This window comes from Eurosta solidaginis, chromosome 4 (assembly GCF_040869045.1).
Source record: "Eurosta solidaginis isolate ZX-2024a chromosome 4, ASM4086904v1, whole genome shotgun sequence".
Lineage (NCBI taxonomy): Eukaryota > Metazoa > Arthropoda > Insecta > Diptera > Tephritidae > Eurosta > Eurosta solidaginis.
The window spans coordinates 57992225-58009662 of NC_090322.1; the positions used below are offsets into that span (position 1 = coordinate 57992225).

Sequence of the window (17438 nt, forward strand, 5' to 3'; positions counted from 1 at the left end):
TTACAATTTATAACAGAAAAATTAAAAAATCAAAAAAAATCCATAAAAACCGTGTACAAAAAGTAGCATAGACCATTTTTCATACGTACACTAAACGGTACAAACAAATTCTATTTTATTAACTTAAAAAAAAAACGATCCAAATTATATAATTATAAGTTTTTCACTTTCTTATTATTATCATAAGCATATATATGCACAACATACAAAATAATTATTAATTAAAGGCAAAAAAAAAAACAAAGACTATATTATAGTTGATAATACTTAAAACTTTACACCAAAAACTTTAACTAATAGTACAAAATACATTAAAAAAAAAAAAAAAAAAAAAATGAACTGAAGTTTGTATCAATATTTTATACATAATCTCTATGTACAATATATTATATCATATAACTAATATTTGTATAGTGCAATGCAATGGAAAAAAAATATCTTTTTGAATAACATTGTATAAATAAACATAATTATCGTTAATTACAACTATTTTACATATAAACTATTTCCATAAACTGTCAATTGGATCATCAGCTGATGAATATTAGATTTTATTCATTTAAAATGTCCTACACTAATGAACGAATTTAAAATGAAAAGGGGAGGAATATCTACCTTTAAAGGTTAAATTCGTTCATCAAAAATAAAAATAATTTTTTCTCTGACTCCATTCCGAAATTTCAAATTGTACTAAATTTTTACTTAATAAATTTACATCGTCATTTTCTTAATTTTGGGCAAGAAGATGCCGGCAGAATTGATCACCCTGACGACTTCTTCTTTTCCAAAAGAAGGGTGATGTAATGGCACCTTTAGTCAACCAATGTCACCACATCAAACGTAAGAAAATTCAACCATGCGTCAAGCATTAAACTGCATCAGCTGATCAGATTCTAATTGAATGCAACCCGGCGTGAGCTTGGCTCGGCCATTATAAATTTTTGACTGAAAGGTAAAGACCAACTTTTTATATACAGTGCGAGCAGCATATCTGCACTTAACAAATTTTACATACAATCGAGTTCTTGTGAATATATAATAAAGTATAGTCAAAGTATCTACGCACAAATGTGAATAAACACTTTGTATAGTGCGAATACATCAAACAATTGAAATCTTTTATTTCGGGAAACATTTGGGATGTCTCATGGTGGAAGGGTAATTTACAATTCAACTGCAAATATATATTATACAATTCTATTTGGACACAAGTGTTTTTTTATTTTGTATGCAGTGCAATTTCAATAATAATATGTTAATTTTAACAAATTTTGTTCTAATGCATTGCTGAATCTGGTTTTCATGTACTACAGGAAAGTGACGCCGATTCACATAGAACAGAGATAAAAGAAATGTAAAAATTTCTTGTCTGCTACTTTTTTCACACAAGAAATATATGCCAAATTTTTTTTTTAGCATATTCTTATGATGTTGATACCGCGCATAAGGTCTTAATAACCGGTTCTGAATATTTACTTTTCCAACTAATCTTCATCGCTGTTATCTGCATGTTCATCACCGGCGTGCTCATAATCATCGTGTTCATCATCATCGTCGCTATCGTGGTCATAGTCATAACGTGCATTATAGTGATAATGTTTTGCATGACTTTCACCATCATCGTGATCACGTACATCGTAATGATGGTGATGTTTATCATTATGAATTTCACCATAGTCGTGATCATCATCATCATCGTGTTCATTATCATCATCATGACCATTATCATGGCGTACACCATAATGTCTTTCATCATAATCGTCCTCATCATCATGGTGTACATGGCCACGGTTTGCATCTCTATGTTCCATTTCATGGTGCCCCTGCCGCAATCTTCGCGTATTAAATCGGCTGCCTTTTCAGCAATCATAATTGTGGCCGCATTTGTATTCGCACTTGGAACCTTTGGCATAATGCTCGCATCAACTACACGCATGTTACCACAGCCGGCTAAACGTAAACGTGGATTAACACAGCCCGTTTTATCCTCTTCAGGTGCCATTCTGACCGTACCAGTCAGATGATATTGTAACGAATTTACTTGCAAATCCTCTTATTTGCCCTTTTGCTAGGTTCGTATCGCTAAACTGTTGAATAAATAACTCAAATATTGAATAATGGAAAAATGGCCTTTATTAAAATACTTCACAATAACACTCAAACTGTGCAACGAATAGCTTAATAACCAAACTGATAGCTTAAAGGAAACTGACTTTCAAAATAATACTGCTATTGCTCGCTAGATATCGTCTTAGTCGTAACTGCTTGACAACTCAAATCAAACTGAATTCCAGGGCCTCTACATCTGCGGCCTTTTATACTCTCTGGTTTCCTCGTTCGCATCTTCTAGAATCTACTAGCATTGTCCATGAGCTCTCAAACTTCTCAGCTATAACTAAAATTGCACAATTTTATACATCTTCTAGGCGCTTCCAGAATCTACTGGTCCAGTAGCTCTCAAACTTCTCAGCTGTAACTACAATTGCACAATTTTTATAGTTTTTCTCATTGCATACTTATAGGAGTATCTCAGATATATGCATGTGTTAGTGCATTGACTCTCCGCTGCTCGTATACGTACATGGTACATATATGTAGACACAGTTATTGTTTCGTTTATGTAGATACGTAATGATTGAATTATTGATGTGCATTCACGTCACTGCTTAGCATCGGCTTAGAGACGGCAGCACTCCTTAGTTTTGCTAATATTCGTAACACTGCCCTCCACCTAAGTCTGATCGTCCCGATCAGACAAATCTCCCGATCTAAACGCTGCTAGCATCTCCAATTGTACCACTCTTCTACATCGAGGTTTCCCAATGGTTTGTATGCGGTAGATGGTGTCACTGATCTTCTTCACAACTTTGTACGGGCCTTCCCAACTGCACCGAAATTTGGATGGAACACCTTTCTGTCGGTGGTGGTTGTATAGCAGTACCAAATCTCCCTCTCGGAAACCTTCTGAATTATTTTCCTTGTCGTACCTGTATTTCATCTTACTACTCATTATCCCGGATCGTTCCCTCGCACTCTGCTGCTGAGCCAATGAACTACTTCGTAGAGCTTGCGCTTGACGGATTGGTTTCGCATACTCAGCATCGTTCCCACGTTTCACAACAGTAGTGCGCTTTGGCTTGAAACTACCCTCGCATTTTTTCTGGGAAATTCGTTGCTTCGGTGTTGTGCGTCCATTAGGTTTTGTCAATGCCGGTCTTTTTCTCGCAGGTACTTTTAATTTCGCTTTTTTTGGCCCATTTGATCCATCAACCTTTACCTTTGACTTTCGTGGCCTTTGTCGCCTTTTCTCCACCAGTACTCGATTACCGCTGAAACCTTTTTCCAAACTGAAGTTAAGTGGTATGTCCTGGTTCTTATAGCGCATAATTTTTCTCCGCATATCGATCCCGATGTCATGGTCAACCAAGAAGTCCACTCCCAATATGACTTCATCAACGATCTCCGCCACAACGAATTTGTGTAGAACCATGACTTTTCCAATTAATACCTCACATACCACTTCGCCTTGGACTTGATTATACTCGCCTGTGACCGTACGCAACCTTGCTCCAGGTAATGACTTTACTCTCCTGTAGACCAAATCAGATCGAATCAAGGAATGAGATGCCCCCGTATCTACTGTCAGTACACGCTCTTTACCATCCACATTCCCTCTGATCGTAAGACTGCTTGATTTCCTTCCAATCTGCGACACAGATATCACAGGACATTCAATAGCCGGGGCAAGTTTTCGTTCTTTACATCCGACGCGCTCTTGCTCATTTCCGCCAGCTTTGCGTTTACGGCCACCCACATTGTTGGAACTATTAGGACCAAGATCGCAATGACGTGCAATGTGACCTGGGTTGCCGCACTTGAAACATTTAATAACTCCGGCATTCTTCTGTTGAGATCCCTTCAGTGCTTCCAAAATTGTATCTACCCACTCTGGCCTTTCTACTTCCACACGGCGTGCTTTGAAAACTGGCTTACTCAAAAGTGAGGCTGTTTCCTGAGTCAGTGCATGCGATACCGTTTCAGCAAATGTTAGTTTTGGATTCGCATATGTAGCCCGCTTCGTTTCCACATCTCGTATGCCATTTATAAAGCTCTGAATTTTTACTCTTTCGGTGTATTCCACGGGTGCGTCGGCATTCGCCAAATGTGCAAGCCTTTCGACATCTGACGCAAACTCCTGCAAAGTCTCATTAGCTTTTTGGTAGCGGTTTTGCAACTCTATTTTGTGTATCTGCTTCCTGTGTTCGCTTCCGTATCGCCTCTCTAGAGCGCTCATCAATGTTTCGTAGTTGTTCCGCTCTCCCTCGGGAATAGTCTGTAGGATTTCAGCAGCAGATCCTTTCAATGCCACGAATAGTGCAGCAACTTTATCTTCCGCACTCCAGTTGTTCACTGCTGCGGTCTTTTCAAACTGGATCTTAAACACCTGGAAAGAAACAGAGCCGTCAAAAGTTGGAGTTTTTACCTTCGTATTGCTTGCTGAAACAACAGGGCGAATTAGTTGCAATTCCTGTATACGACCTCTCAAAGCATCCGCCTCTGCCTCGAATTTTTCTTCAAACTGCGTTATTTTCTCGTCCATACGCGCTTCGAGTTTTGATGATATACGTGCCTCTTGCTCTTTCAGTTGTGTTTCCATCTTTGATGTAATCTGTGTCGACATTTATGAAATACGTGTCTCATGTGATTTCAGCTGGGATGCCATATATGTCTTCTGCTCTTCCAGTTGAGATGACATTTCGGATATACGTGTCTCCTGTGCTTCCATCTTGGATGCTATACGTGTCTCCTGCGATTCCAATTGTGATGACATATACGTTTTCTGTTCTTCTAGTTAAGATGACATATACGTTTTCTGTTCTTCTAGTTGTGTTTCCATCTTAGATGTTATATCTGTCTTTTGCGATTCCAGTTGAGATGACATGTTGGTGGATATTTGTGATGACATTTCGGACATTTGTGCCGATATTGCAGCCAATATCATGTTCAAGTCTGTGTTCGCCATTGTCTGCGGTGTTTCATTTTTCTCCTCCAATTTTGTTGTCTCATCGCCATCAAGATGAAAGACATACTCTTCCACGTCAATTCCTCCTAATTCCATTGCCTCTCGTAGCCGTGCTTGAAGTTCGATCTTATTGCCGGTTATATTTAATCCACGGTTCTCCAACTCTTTTTCAGTTGCTGGATCTTCAATTCACTGAACTTTGCCATGTCCAAGTTGTATTCCCAATCTTCGGAATTTACTCAACAATCCCACTTCTGACACCAATTGTAACGAATTTACTTGCAAATCCTCTTATTTGCCCTTTTGCTAGGTTCGTATCGCTAAACTGTTGAATAAATAACTCCAATATTGAATAATGGAAAAATGGCCTTTATTAAAATACTTCACAATAACACTCAAACTGTGCAACGAATAGCTTAATAACCAAACTGATAGCTTAAAGGAAACTGACTTTCAAAATAATACTGCTATTGCTCGCTAGATATCGTCTTAGTCGTAACTGCTTGACAACTCAAATCAAACTGAATTCCAGGGCCTCTACATCTGCGGCCTTTTATACTCTCTGGTTTCCTCGTTCGCATCTTCTAGAATCTACTAGCATTGTCCATGAGCTCTCAAACTTCTCAGCTATAACTAAAATTGCACAATTTTATACATCTTCCAAGCGCTTCCAGAATCTACTAGTCCAGTAGCTCTCAAACTTCTCAGCTGTAACTACAAGTGCACAATTTTTATATTTTTTCTCATTGCATACTTATAGGAGTATCTCAGATATATGCATGTGTTAGTGCATTGACTCTCCGCTGCTCGTATACGTACATGGTACATATATGTAGACGCAGTTATTGTTTCGTTTATGTAGATACGTAATGATTGAATTATTGATGTGCATTCACGTCACTGCTTAGCATCGGCTTAGAGACGGCAGCACTCTTTAGTTTTGCTAATATTCGTAACAATATGTTGTATAGGAGAAATATTTAAAGTAACAACGCCAATAATTATCGCTACGCTGCCCGTGAACATCACACTCTTCAATTGTGGGTAAGAGTAGGTTGGCATTCATTTTCGCATAAGCTGTGGTATTTAACAGGCTTTCCTGGTAGCGTATTGCGCGCAATAAAGTAGCTTCATCTTCTGGCGCACTTAGAAAATTGTGCGTAATTTTAGGGGCACCTTGTAATCGGCGCTTCGTAGACGAATATTACCCACAGACTTTGGGTGTGAAAGAACGTTGAATATACCTAAAACATCTGCAACGTCAAGAGCTTTGTTAAGCTGAGCTTTTAAATCCTTTTTAACGCTAAGACCATCCAAAAATATATTAAGACTAGCAAAATCGTCGCGTCGCATAATAAAATGATGAAACTGAACATCCGGATAAGGTCCATTGTTGAGGGTGTTAATAAATCCGGTTAATGAAGCGGTACCATGTGAAGATAATGACCCTCTCCGGTGTATAAGATAATTATAGGTACTATCTAAAGAGTCCAAAGTTGTACGTGGGCGCGGTACGTTTTCGTTTAGTTGAAAGAAAGTTGTCACCTGTACATGATCTTGCAGATTGTTTCCAACTGGTAAGTTGCGTACTAACGGTATACCCAGCTCACGTAAGTGTTGCTTTAGTCCTACACCGGATAACATCAGCAACTTTGGGGACTCAATAGCCGACAAAACCAATTCCTTGCCAATTTTCACTTGCATTTTATATATGCCACGCAGCACAAAGCTAACTGAGTGCACATTTTTACCGCTTTTATCAAAATTTAATTTAGTAGCGAGAGCATTTTTGATCACATGAAGGTTGGGTCTTTGCGCCACCTTAGAAAGATATGTTTTGCCAGTGCTCATTCGACGTCCATCTTGAAAAGTTCCCGGTATTCTAGAATAGCCTGTTTCATTGCCTTCACTAAATTCACGTACACGTTGTATACCCAGTTCAGCGGCGCCTTGAAAAATCATTTCTTCTATGTCTTCATCATTCACTGGAAAACTATTAAGCACTACATAGCCTTGTGGATGCGTTTCATTGCCAATTGGCCTTACAGCACGTTCAAAATAAGGTAGAACATCGTTCCAACCCCAACCTTTGTTACCATCCTGCACCCAGCGATCATAGTCTCGACGATTACCACGTACGTGAAGCATAACATTTATAGCACCGGTGCCGCCTATCATTTTACCACGTGTTGAATAACAGCGTCGGTCGTAAAAAGCCCAACAAGCTTTACTGCTATACTCAGTTAGGTAATTCCATGTAGCGTTTGTATGTTGTATGGTATACAGCAAGTTTAGTATCTATAATGATTGTACATATAATTGCAATTAAAAGCATATCTAAAAGACTTTATACCTCAGATTCTTGTGGCGGATCACCACCTGCTTCTAGCACCAACACCTTCCAGTTCGGATTCTCGCTTAGACGACTTGCTATCACTGAACCTGCTGAGCCAGCACCCACGACCACGAAATCATAGGTATCTAATCCATACTTTAGTGCTTGATCCGCGTAGTCTGGTGGCCATAACTCGGGTGGTGAAATAGCACATTGTGCGGCGAGGAGAGCTTGCACGAGTGTGCCAAACATTGTGCTGAATGTGCCCACACTTTGAGACGCGCATTTGGCTTCCAATAATGCAGACGACATTGTGAATGGTTTTTTCCGGTATTGTTTTAAATTTATTTTGTTTAATGTTTGAAATTTAACACATCCGTTAGCATTTCATAACAAAAATTATGGCATTTTAAAAATAATTATTTTGTCATATTCACATTCACTAGTTGTTAAGTTTCAGCAGTTCATAATTCAATCTCAATTGCGAATAAATAGTTTTTAAGTAGTTGATTTGTTTCGCTGGTTTGTACATTTAATTTGCTTTGACGTAATCGACACTAAAGCTCTCGATGCCACTATCCATAGTCCTACACTAACGCGACTATCGATGGTTAAGGATAAACCATCGTAAGTTTTCTAACAACATTGAGTCCACTTCCCTCGTGGGTTATAGAGAGAACAGTCCAAAGTTTAATTCAAAATTGAGACCACATCCCTTCTAACTTGACTTTCTATCGTCTTCCCAAGTAATTTTTGACTTCTGAGTTGGCAGCTTTCAACAGTATAATCCAGAGGTGCACAATTCTAGCATAACTTCTTATACACATATGCAGCATTTTTTGTAATGGAATGTGTATACAAGGAGAGTGGTGAGGAGGAATTTGTGCTTGCAGTACAAGCGAAAACTGCTCGCTCTGCAGAATCTCAGTTGCTATGCTCACACGTTTTTTGTAGTGATATGTGTGTACTAATTCTCAGTTGCTGCGCTCACACGAAATATAGATCAATGGTTACCAAACCTGAAACTGTGGCTGTGTTAGTAAACGCGATGATCGCACAAATCGGAACTTCGCGCCGAAATACTTATTAGCGAAATGTATTCAAGTACGGAAACAACCGACACCAACTTTCGATGTTGATACACCGCTTGTTCAGCGATTATCAAACCAAAAAGAGCGAGACCTTGTGTGAAGTGAGCGCGAATAATTATTTCACTAGCTGACCGCTGTTTTTTTTCATGTGGTAGTCACAAGCAACTTCTAACATAGGAATGCCTTAACTCAAAACAAAGGATTATTTTTGACATTACTTTGCTTATATTTATTTGCAACCACGTTGGCCGTTTGAAAGAGCTTTTCACTATATTTTTTATGGCTAATCTGTAAAAGTTAAACTCAACTGAATTCTTAAACCTAAAACTCAATATAAAGTTGCAGTGAAAAAAATAATTCCAAAAACTGATATCTATCAATAGCAAGTCAACCAACTATCGCTGATCCGGACTTCCAACAGTTTGCGAACTCTAGTCGACACTTAAAAACATATTATCTAATCTTAGTACTTGAAGCTTGTTGACTTCTACTGCGATTCGATAGAATACTGACTATGTGCATCAAAAAGTTTCATCTTTTTATAACAAACTTGTTTTGTGTTATTGTTAGCTTAAGTTCTCACATAATTAATATTCCAATGCAGATTTAAATATGTGCTTCAATGTAAATTAATAATGCAGTGCATTTCTTATCAAGTGTGGGGTTAAGGGTATGTGAACGTCATTGCTATTGTCTATGCAGTGTACTTAGTTTTCATTTATCTATAGATATACAAAATAGCAATCATGTTAATGTTCACTTCTCAACATACGATCAAATTGATAAACTTCCAAGGTAGAAAGTCTAGCGAATGGAATTTCATTGATGAATGCTAAATTTCGTTGGAAAATGCTATGTCTGAATTAAAGTTCCTTTCAAAGCTTATAAGACTGCCAAATGAATTTGACCAACACCAACGTTTCCGTAAGGATTTGGTAGGACCTCCGCGAGCGATTCCAAACCAAAGTTGCTTTAAACAACGTGACTGCCTTTCGTGCGATTTCTTTAACCTAATGCTGGAGAGCACAATTCTAGCAGCAGATTGAAACCGTGTACCATCTATTATAACGACTTACAACTGTTGGTGTATGCTGATGAAATTGATGTCAGTGATCTTAACAAACGTGCCTTAAGTTCTGCCTACACTGGATTGAATAAAAATGCAAATGCATGTGGTTCTTGTCGTGATTGAGCACAAGACGAAGTAATTGCTGCCACTTCACTTGGCAGCCCCGTCAGTACTTTCTAAACTGTGTCAGCTTAGAAATCAAACATAAAATAACTCTTGCCAGCAAGTGCTACTTTAACTGAATAGGCAATTAAAAAGTAATGCCCTTTCTTGACTTAAAAAAATTACGCTCTATAAGTCTCTCATTATACCTGTCACGATGCATGACTCCAAATCATTGACGGTGTGGAGAGACGAGTGTTTGGGAGAAAAGTTCTCCGGAAGATTTTTAACACCGTCCGTGATGCTGAAGTATAAAGATGAGCTGTATGAGTTTTACGCGGCCATTTTCGCGAAACAGGGTCGTTTGTTATCGCGAAACATGGCACTCAAGGGGTTGACAAGCGCAATACAAAGCTTTATAGCTTCATAGCTTCCGCAACCCAAACCTCACCTGCGCGGGAATCTTTCAATCCATTTTTAACTAACTTTCCGGCTACCTAGAAACTTCTAACTTAGCACATAGTTTGCGAGTCGATGGCACTACAATTCGTGGAAAACAAAATGCCGCCAGGTGGCAGACGAATCGAGATAAACGAAAATCCCTGAACATCCCTGAAAAAACGGAGGGAATCTTGCGATCGATTTTTAGGTAACTTCCCGGTGGGCTCGATACCTGAAACTTAGGCCGTGAGTCAGAACCCGGTGACAGTGCAATATTTGATCAAAAAAGGTTTCGCTAAGTGGCGCATGGATCTAGATATTAAGAAAATTAATTTTGATTTGGGAATCTTTCAATCCATTTTAACTAACTTCGCGATGACCTAGAGACTTGAAACTTGGCACACAGTTCGAGGCTTGGTTACAATACAATTTATAGAAAACAAAGTTCCGCTAGGTGGCGTGCTAATTGAGATAACTACAAATCCCTGAAAAACGAGGGAAATCTTGCGATGGGTTTTTGAGTAACTTGCCGATGAGCTAGAGACTTGGAACTTGGGCCGTGGGTCAGAACCCGGTGACAATGCAACATTTGATCAAACAAAAATTCACTAGGTGACGCACGCGGATCGAGATGGTAAGAAAAGCAATTTTAATTTGGGAATATTTCAATCCATATTTAACTAACTTCCCGGATACCTAGAGACTTGAAACTTGGCACTTAGTTAGAGGCCTAGAGACAATACAACTTATAGAAAACAAATTTCCGCTAGGTGGCGCGCTAGTCAAGATAACTGCAAATCCTTGAAAAACGAGGGGAATCTTGCAATCGATTTTTAAGTAACTTCCCGGTGAGCTAGAGTCTTGAAACTTGGGCCTTGAGTCAGAACCCAAAATTCCAAATGCCTTTTTGAAGGCAGCACTAAAAAAGTGAAAATAAAAAGATGATAAAAAAATTTTAAGGACTACCGACCAAAAAATAGAAGGCAACTTTTCCTTTAATACACACATAATCTTGTTGAATTTTGACTAAAAAGCTTTAACAATAGCTCTTGTAAAAGAAGTTTGGGATTTAAAATTATAAAGGTAGAGCGCGTGCTTAAATTTTAAATAATCAATTAGTTAATCCCAAGTGCATAATTTGCTTAAATTGAAAGATTGCGCTCCACCTTTATAGTTTTAAAATCTAAAATTCTTTTACAAGAGCTATTGTTAAAGTTTTTTAGTCAAAATTCAACAAGACTATGTCTGAATTAAAGGAAAAATTGCCTTCTATTTTTTGGTCCATTTATATAAAGGTAGTCCATAAAATTTTTTCTATCGTCTTTTTATTTAAATATAGCTTAAACTTAAGCTAGCCCAACAGTCGATATTTAAAAGCAACAAGTGTAATAAATTTAATTAACCCGTATTAAATTAGCATTAAATATGCTCTAATTAAATACGTTTTGGTTTTTTATTGGGCATATGGGTTGGGCTAGCTTAAGTTTAATATACTCTGGAGTAGAAAATGCAAACCCTGACAAAAGCACAAGATTATTGGCATATCCTGTTCACGCCCAGCTACACTCATTTTTAACCAAATTGAAGATTTTTAACTCGTTTAATATTAACATGTCTTCCTTCTTTTCTTTTAGGTGAGTTATACGAGCATTTGGCTGCAAAATAATAAATTTGACCATCGACGAGAAGAGAAAACAAAAAAATTGGCAGATATTAATCACTATACTATCGAGAAAATAACTAAAAGGCTATGCAGTAAAAAAACTGAGACGTGCATGTGTACTCAAATTTTCTATAACTCGTGAGGCGGATACTAATCGCTATACATAGGGCAAATATCGCTTAACTACTACTATTACAATGAAAGTTTGAATTGTAAGATTTCAAAATTTACTGCCGCACAAGTATTATATTTATTAAATATAGATTCTATAAGTTTTAACATATATAATAAGAAAAATAAGTGGAGTTGCAATTACTATACTATTTAGAAAATAATTTTTAAGTATTTATTGTGGGAAAATGGGGAAGTAAGTTAATTCAAACATGTGTATAAGTAATTCTCAAACACTATAGATGTATTTCTATATACCATCTTTTTCATTTTGGTGTGAAACTGCAACACCTGTGTCAATGATTAGCGCAAATTATGAACTAGGTAGACTGATAACAGTTGCTAACTAATACATCAAATCCTCTTGCCTTCTGGCTTCAATAGTGCGGCGATCCTACGTTATGACCTCAGAATGCTGATCTGACGTCAACTGTCTTAAAGCGCACAGCATATCTAGCCTTTTGAGCTGGGAAAATGCAAGATATAATAACGCATACTTTGCTTTTACAAATGTCGAAAACCCCCAAATATGTAGATCCAAGCGTCATTTAAATTCTGCTGGTAAAACATGATATAAGCTAAGACTTAAGACAAAATCGATATCTTCATGCCATCCTTCGTCAAAACCTTGGAGGATCTGAACTTTTCTCGAGACTAAACATTTGTTAAATATAGGAAGGAATATCATTCACCAGAAGGGATACCACGAGCATTCTCTGAGCTGTGTCATATCCATTCTATTTACTGTTTCACTTTTAATAGTTGAAACTCCTTTTGTCCGCTGGATTTTCCAATATCACTTACGCTGTCCTCACAATTAACACACGGCGATGGTATTTCTAACACTAACAAAAAATGTGGGTTAAGTTTGGTTGAACTGGCCAGTCATTAAGGACTGAATCTGTCCTTAGTGATACCAGCAGTTTACTCGATTACCTAACTGAAAAATTCCATCAAATGCCAGGACCAATATATGAGTTAACACAACAAACGTTGCAATAACAAAATTATTGCAGCACAGCAATATCAAGTGACAATGCGAACATTTAACCTGATTGTTTCCCATGGGCAAACGACACCACACGCGCTACCAAAATATGATGACGCTGCTACAACAAACCCGGCAAATATTCCCAGCACATGCAAGTGCAACGTGACCTGACAAACATACAAATAAGGAATTAGCCGTAAAGTAGAATTAAGAATAATTGAAAAGTTAGTTCTAATTTGAAAGTGAACAAATAAAGTCGGACTTCGTGTCCACAAAAAATATATTTTTTAAGGATTTAATGTAGTAAAATCCTAACTGGCGCCCGAGCGGTAATAATCGGGTGAAAACGCGCAATAAAATCGTTGTGGCAAAGACACCTCAAGCAGCTGCAGGCCACCGTGAGTTTGATCAGAAATCAGTTAAAGTACTTAATCGGCCGATAAAAAACAAGCGCCAACCCGGAACGATCGCGCCAACCCGATAAAGGACCAAGTGCAGGAAAAGAGGCCCCCCACTCTATGATGGTTAAGGGGAGTGTTACGGATATTGTCAGTCCTTTTTCGAAAACCCTTGTGTCTGTGTATTTAAATATACTCTTACAACACTCATACATTACCGCTGCAATATCCTAAGCCTCTAAATCCACTGGGTTGAATATGAGGTAAAAACTGTTGTCGTCAAAAGATAGACTGCATATGCGAAATGCGTAGGGTAATAGGTCTTTGTAACTCTTGGGAATATAGTAAAGTCAATGCTTCTTAATATTTTGGTCAGTCTTCTTTATACTGTAGCGAGTTTTAAGAATTTTTAACTATTTTGTAACTTCTGTTATCGTTCGAATCGTTGAATTGTCGAATAAATAACTAAAATATTCAGTATTCCTAAATGTTCGTTATTTACAACTCTACTGTAATAGTGGTTCACAATGGTTACTCACGCACTTAACTTATAACTTGTTAAAATCAAACGGATTTTCCAGACCTTTCGCGAACAGCCGTTTCGAACTCTTGCTTGTTTATTTCTCGCTTCTGTATCACATCGTCGGTTATTTAACTGTACGTGTGTATATGTATATAAGTGTGAGTAATGTTATCTTCGCTCTTAGCTGATTACATGCATATGTGACTATATCTCTTTCTTTTCGCTCTTTGTGAAATATTCTTTTCTCTCTTAGCTTTCCTGTTTACATGTATATATGGCTGATGGCTTTGCTGTTGTTGTGCATTTATTTACTAGCAGCATAGTGACGTATCGAACTGAATATTCGCCACATTACTCTTTGGATTCTCGTAATGTTTGATTTCATCTTTGCTCGTATGGTGTATTTATAATGACAAGTTTTATTAAATTAAACAAGTAAGGAAGTCTAAGTTCGTGTGAAACCGAACATTACATACCCAGCTGTGCATTTGAAATGCTGTTGTTTGTTTTGTTCTTAATATTGTTACAAGGCTACGCAATAATACATATACATATGGTTTTATTGTGAACTAATTTTTGTTTAAAAGAAGCAAAAAGGGTACAGAGGCTAACACCAATGACCTCGAGAGGGTAATAATGCAGTTTTCTTTCAGATATGAGGATTTCCCTACTGTTTATTTTGAAATAAAGATATAACAGAACAATAAACATATACACTCAAGTGCCATTGTACTAAAAAGCGTTATTAAATTTTCCAACTTTTACTAGAAATAGCTTATTACCTGCATTTACACACTTTTACAAAATCCTTTATATAAAAGAAGGCGATTTAACCAATTTAGTCCGTTTTTACTGAAAATATTTCCTGTTAAAAATTTTTCGTCGAGTTATGGCTCCAGAAACGTTGGGAAATGCGTTGGAAGAAAGGGGCAGTGCCACGCCTATTTTTCAATATTTGAATTTTTCCCCTTTATTGTCATAATGGCACAAAATACGATTGGTACAGGCCTACGACCCTTTTAAAAATCTTTTATATAAAAGTGTGCGTGGTCTTTAACCGATCTCGTCCATTTTTTCTAGAAATATTTCCTGCTATAGGGAAAATTTTTGTACCCAATTTTATTACGATACATTAATTTTTCTTCGAGTTATGGCTCCCGAAACATAGAAAGTTGCTTAGTGTCATAAAAGGGGTGGTGTCACGCCATTTTTTTTTAATTTGAAGTTTTTCCTATTTATTGTTATAAATCCACTTGCGAAATGAAATACCATTGATATAAAGTTCTTTTTTGCAAAGATATAGCTTATTTTATTCGTCCACGGCCGTTTTAAAAATCTTTTTTTATAAAAGTGGGCGTGGTACTTCACCGATTTCGTTAATTTTTCTTCGAAGCATAAAGGCAACCTCTCTGCCGAATTTTGTTACGATAGGTTTAACGGTTTTTGATTTATGATTAGTAATATTTGTAAAATTGATTTTATCACAAGTGGGCCACGCCCATTTAAAAAAAATTCTAAAATTTTTATCAAGAGTCTCAATCTCAGTCCACATGTCAAATTTCAACATTCTAGGTGTATTATTTACTAAATAATCAGGTTTTTTGTGTTTTCCAAAACGTTATATATATAAAAAGTGGGCATGGTTACCATCCGATTTCGCTCATTTTCAATACCAATATATTCTGGGTATAAGCTCGTGTACCAATCAATATTATTATCAATATTTACTCAACTTATCGTGTTAATGGACAGACGGACGTACATGGCGCAATCAAATTTTTTTTCGATACTGAAGATTTTGATATATGGAAGTCTATATATATCACGATTCCTTTATACCTGTACAACCAACCGTTATCCAATCAAAATTATAATACCCTGTGTACAAGTACAGCTGGGTATAAAAATGTTTATGCTTTTAAAACGAACAATTACCCTTTATTTTTTCATTTCAGGTGAGCATTTTGACCTAAAACGGGCAATACGGTTTAATAGATCATGAGAGTGATCGAGACGTGGACGCTGCTAGCAGTTTCAAGATTGAAAAATTAATTTGATAAAATTGGCGAATACTAATCATTATACTATCGAGGAAACATTATTTTAAACAAATAAAAATTAAGGAATAAGCAAGTACGAACCGGACCCGTGCACATCTTGCGCAACCAATATAAAAGTCTCTTATCAAATATCAACAGAAATCAGCTGTTCTATCAATGAATTAAAACTTACAGCTTGCGCTGCCATCGGCCGTATGGTAGCAACTGTCGGTAATACAGTGCAAATATTCACAATAGTGGCATAGTACAAATAGATTTCTTTGTGTGCTCACAATCGTTTATTTTTAACAAATTAATTTAATATAATATAGCTAAACAAAAGCACTACGACCGAAATTTCCCAAAGCTGGCTAATAGCCTGAATCTCCATCTTTACAACCAGAACTTTATTTATAGATTTGGATTCCAAATACGAGCGAAAAAGGGACCACCCGTACATAAAACAGCAATTAGAAATAATATATTGATGGTTGGCGCTTAAAAAACGTATAGAAGTTGAGAAGAGCACAGTGTTTTTTATGACATACATATGTCCTGCTTCTTGATAGGGTATTTTAGTTGGATCGAACAAACTTCTTTGGACTTATTTAGTCTACGTGAAGCTCTTACGGACCGGCCAATTCAGCCTAACCTCACCTCTTAAGTGTGCACTTCATCGAGTCATGCACGTTTACATTGATCTTAAAATCCCCTTATAAGCTCTTAAGCTTAATTTAAATTGAAAATTTTACGAGAATAATATATTTCGTAGTAAACAATAAAAAGACTAAGTGCCTGCTAAGATGAAGCAAAGAATCCGGACGTTTTTGTTTGGGCAATCCTCTCAGAAATTCTAGCCACAATCAATATACCTTCACGCCGCGAGTAACGAAGAAGATTTATTAGGACCGACATAGTTCAGCAATTTAAAACCCTGCCTATGTAATGTTATGCTATTTAATTAAAATGCTCCTTCCCGAAAGTATTCTTATTGGCATCCAGCTATGTAAGCAGGGACTAAATACTCGATAATATTCAAAGTCACAACCAATAATAGCATAAGCCATATTATATTACATACAACTTAGACCATCATTGCTTTCTCTGGTTTAAAAGTTGAACTACCGTCATCAACTCCATCAACAGTCACACAAAAATCGTTTCGCTCAGTAGCGCAAGTAATATACCAGCAACAAAGGCTAATCGAAGAGTAAAGATGTTGCAGGGACGAAAAATCGTGTGAAGCGAGCTTCACAAAATTCCAGTAGGTCACATTCACCACTTACCACAGCAGAATTTGTTAAACTACCACTGTCTGTATTTGTTATTTAATAAATATTTGTACACTTTTTATTCAGCTAATGTGTTCAGAATTCAAATTTTTACACTCCAAAACTCCAATCAGAGTATTTCTGTGCTTAAATTATGTTAAAAATTGTGTTAAAGTTTTTGGTGTGGTGGAAGTGACCTACTAGAATTTTGTTACAATCCGCTGCTTTCCACCGAAGTTTGCGCCTGCAACATCTTTACCAAAGATTATCGAAATATATTTTCGATAATCTTTGTCTTTACTCTTCGATCAACTTTGCTAC

The 17438-nt window shown here is 37.0% G+C and overlaps 1 pseudogene; it reads right to left on the reverse strand.

The window, feature by feature from the left end:
* Positions 1-532: 532 nt before the first annotated feature.
* LOC137249821 (glucose dehydrogenase [FAD, quinone]-like) lies at positions 533-8553 on the reverse strand (annotated as a pseudogene).
* Between the last annotated feature and the right edge of the window lie 8885 nt (positions 8554-17438).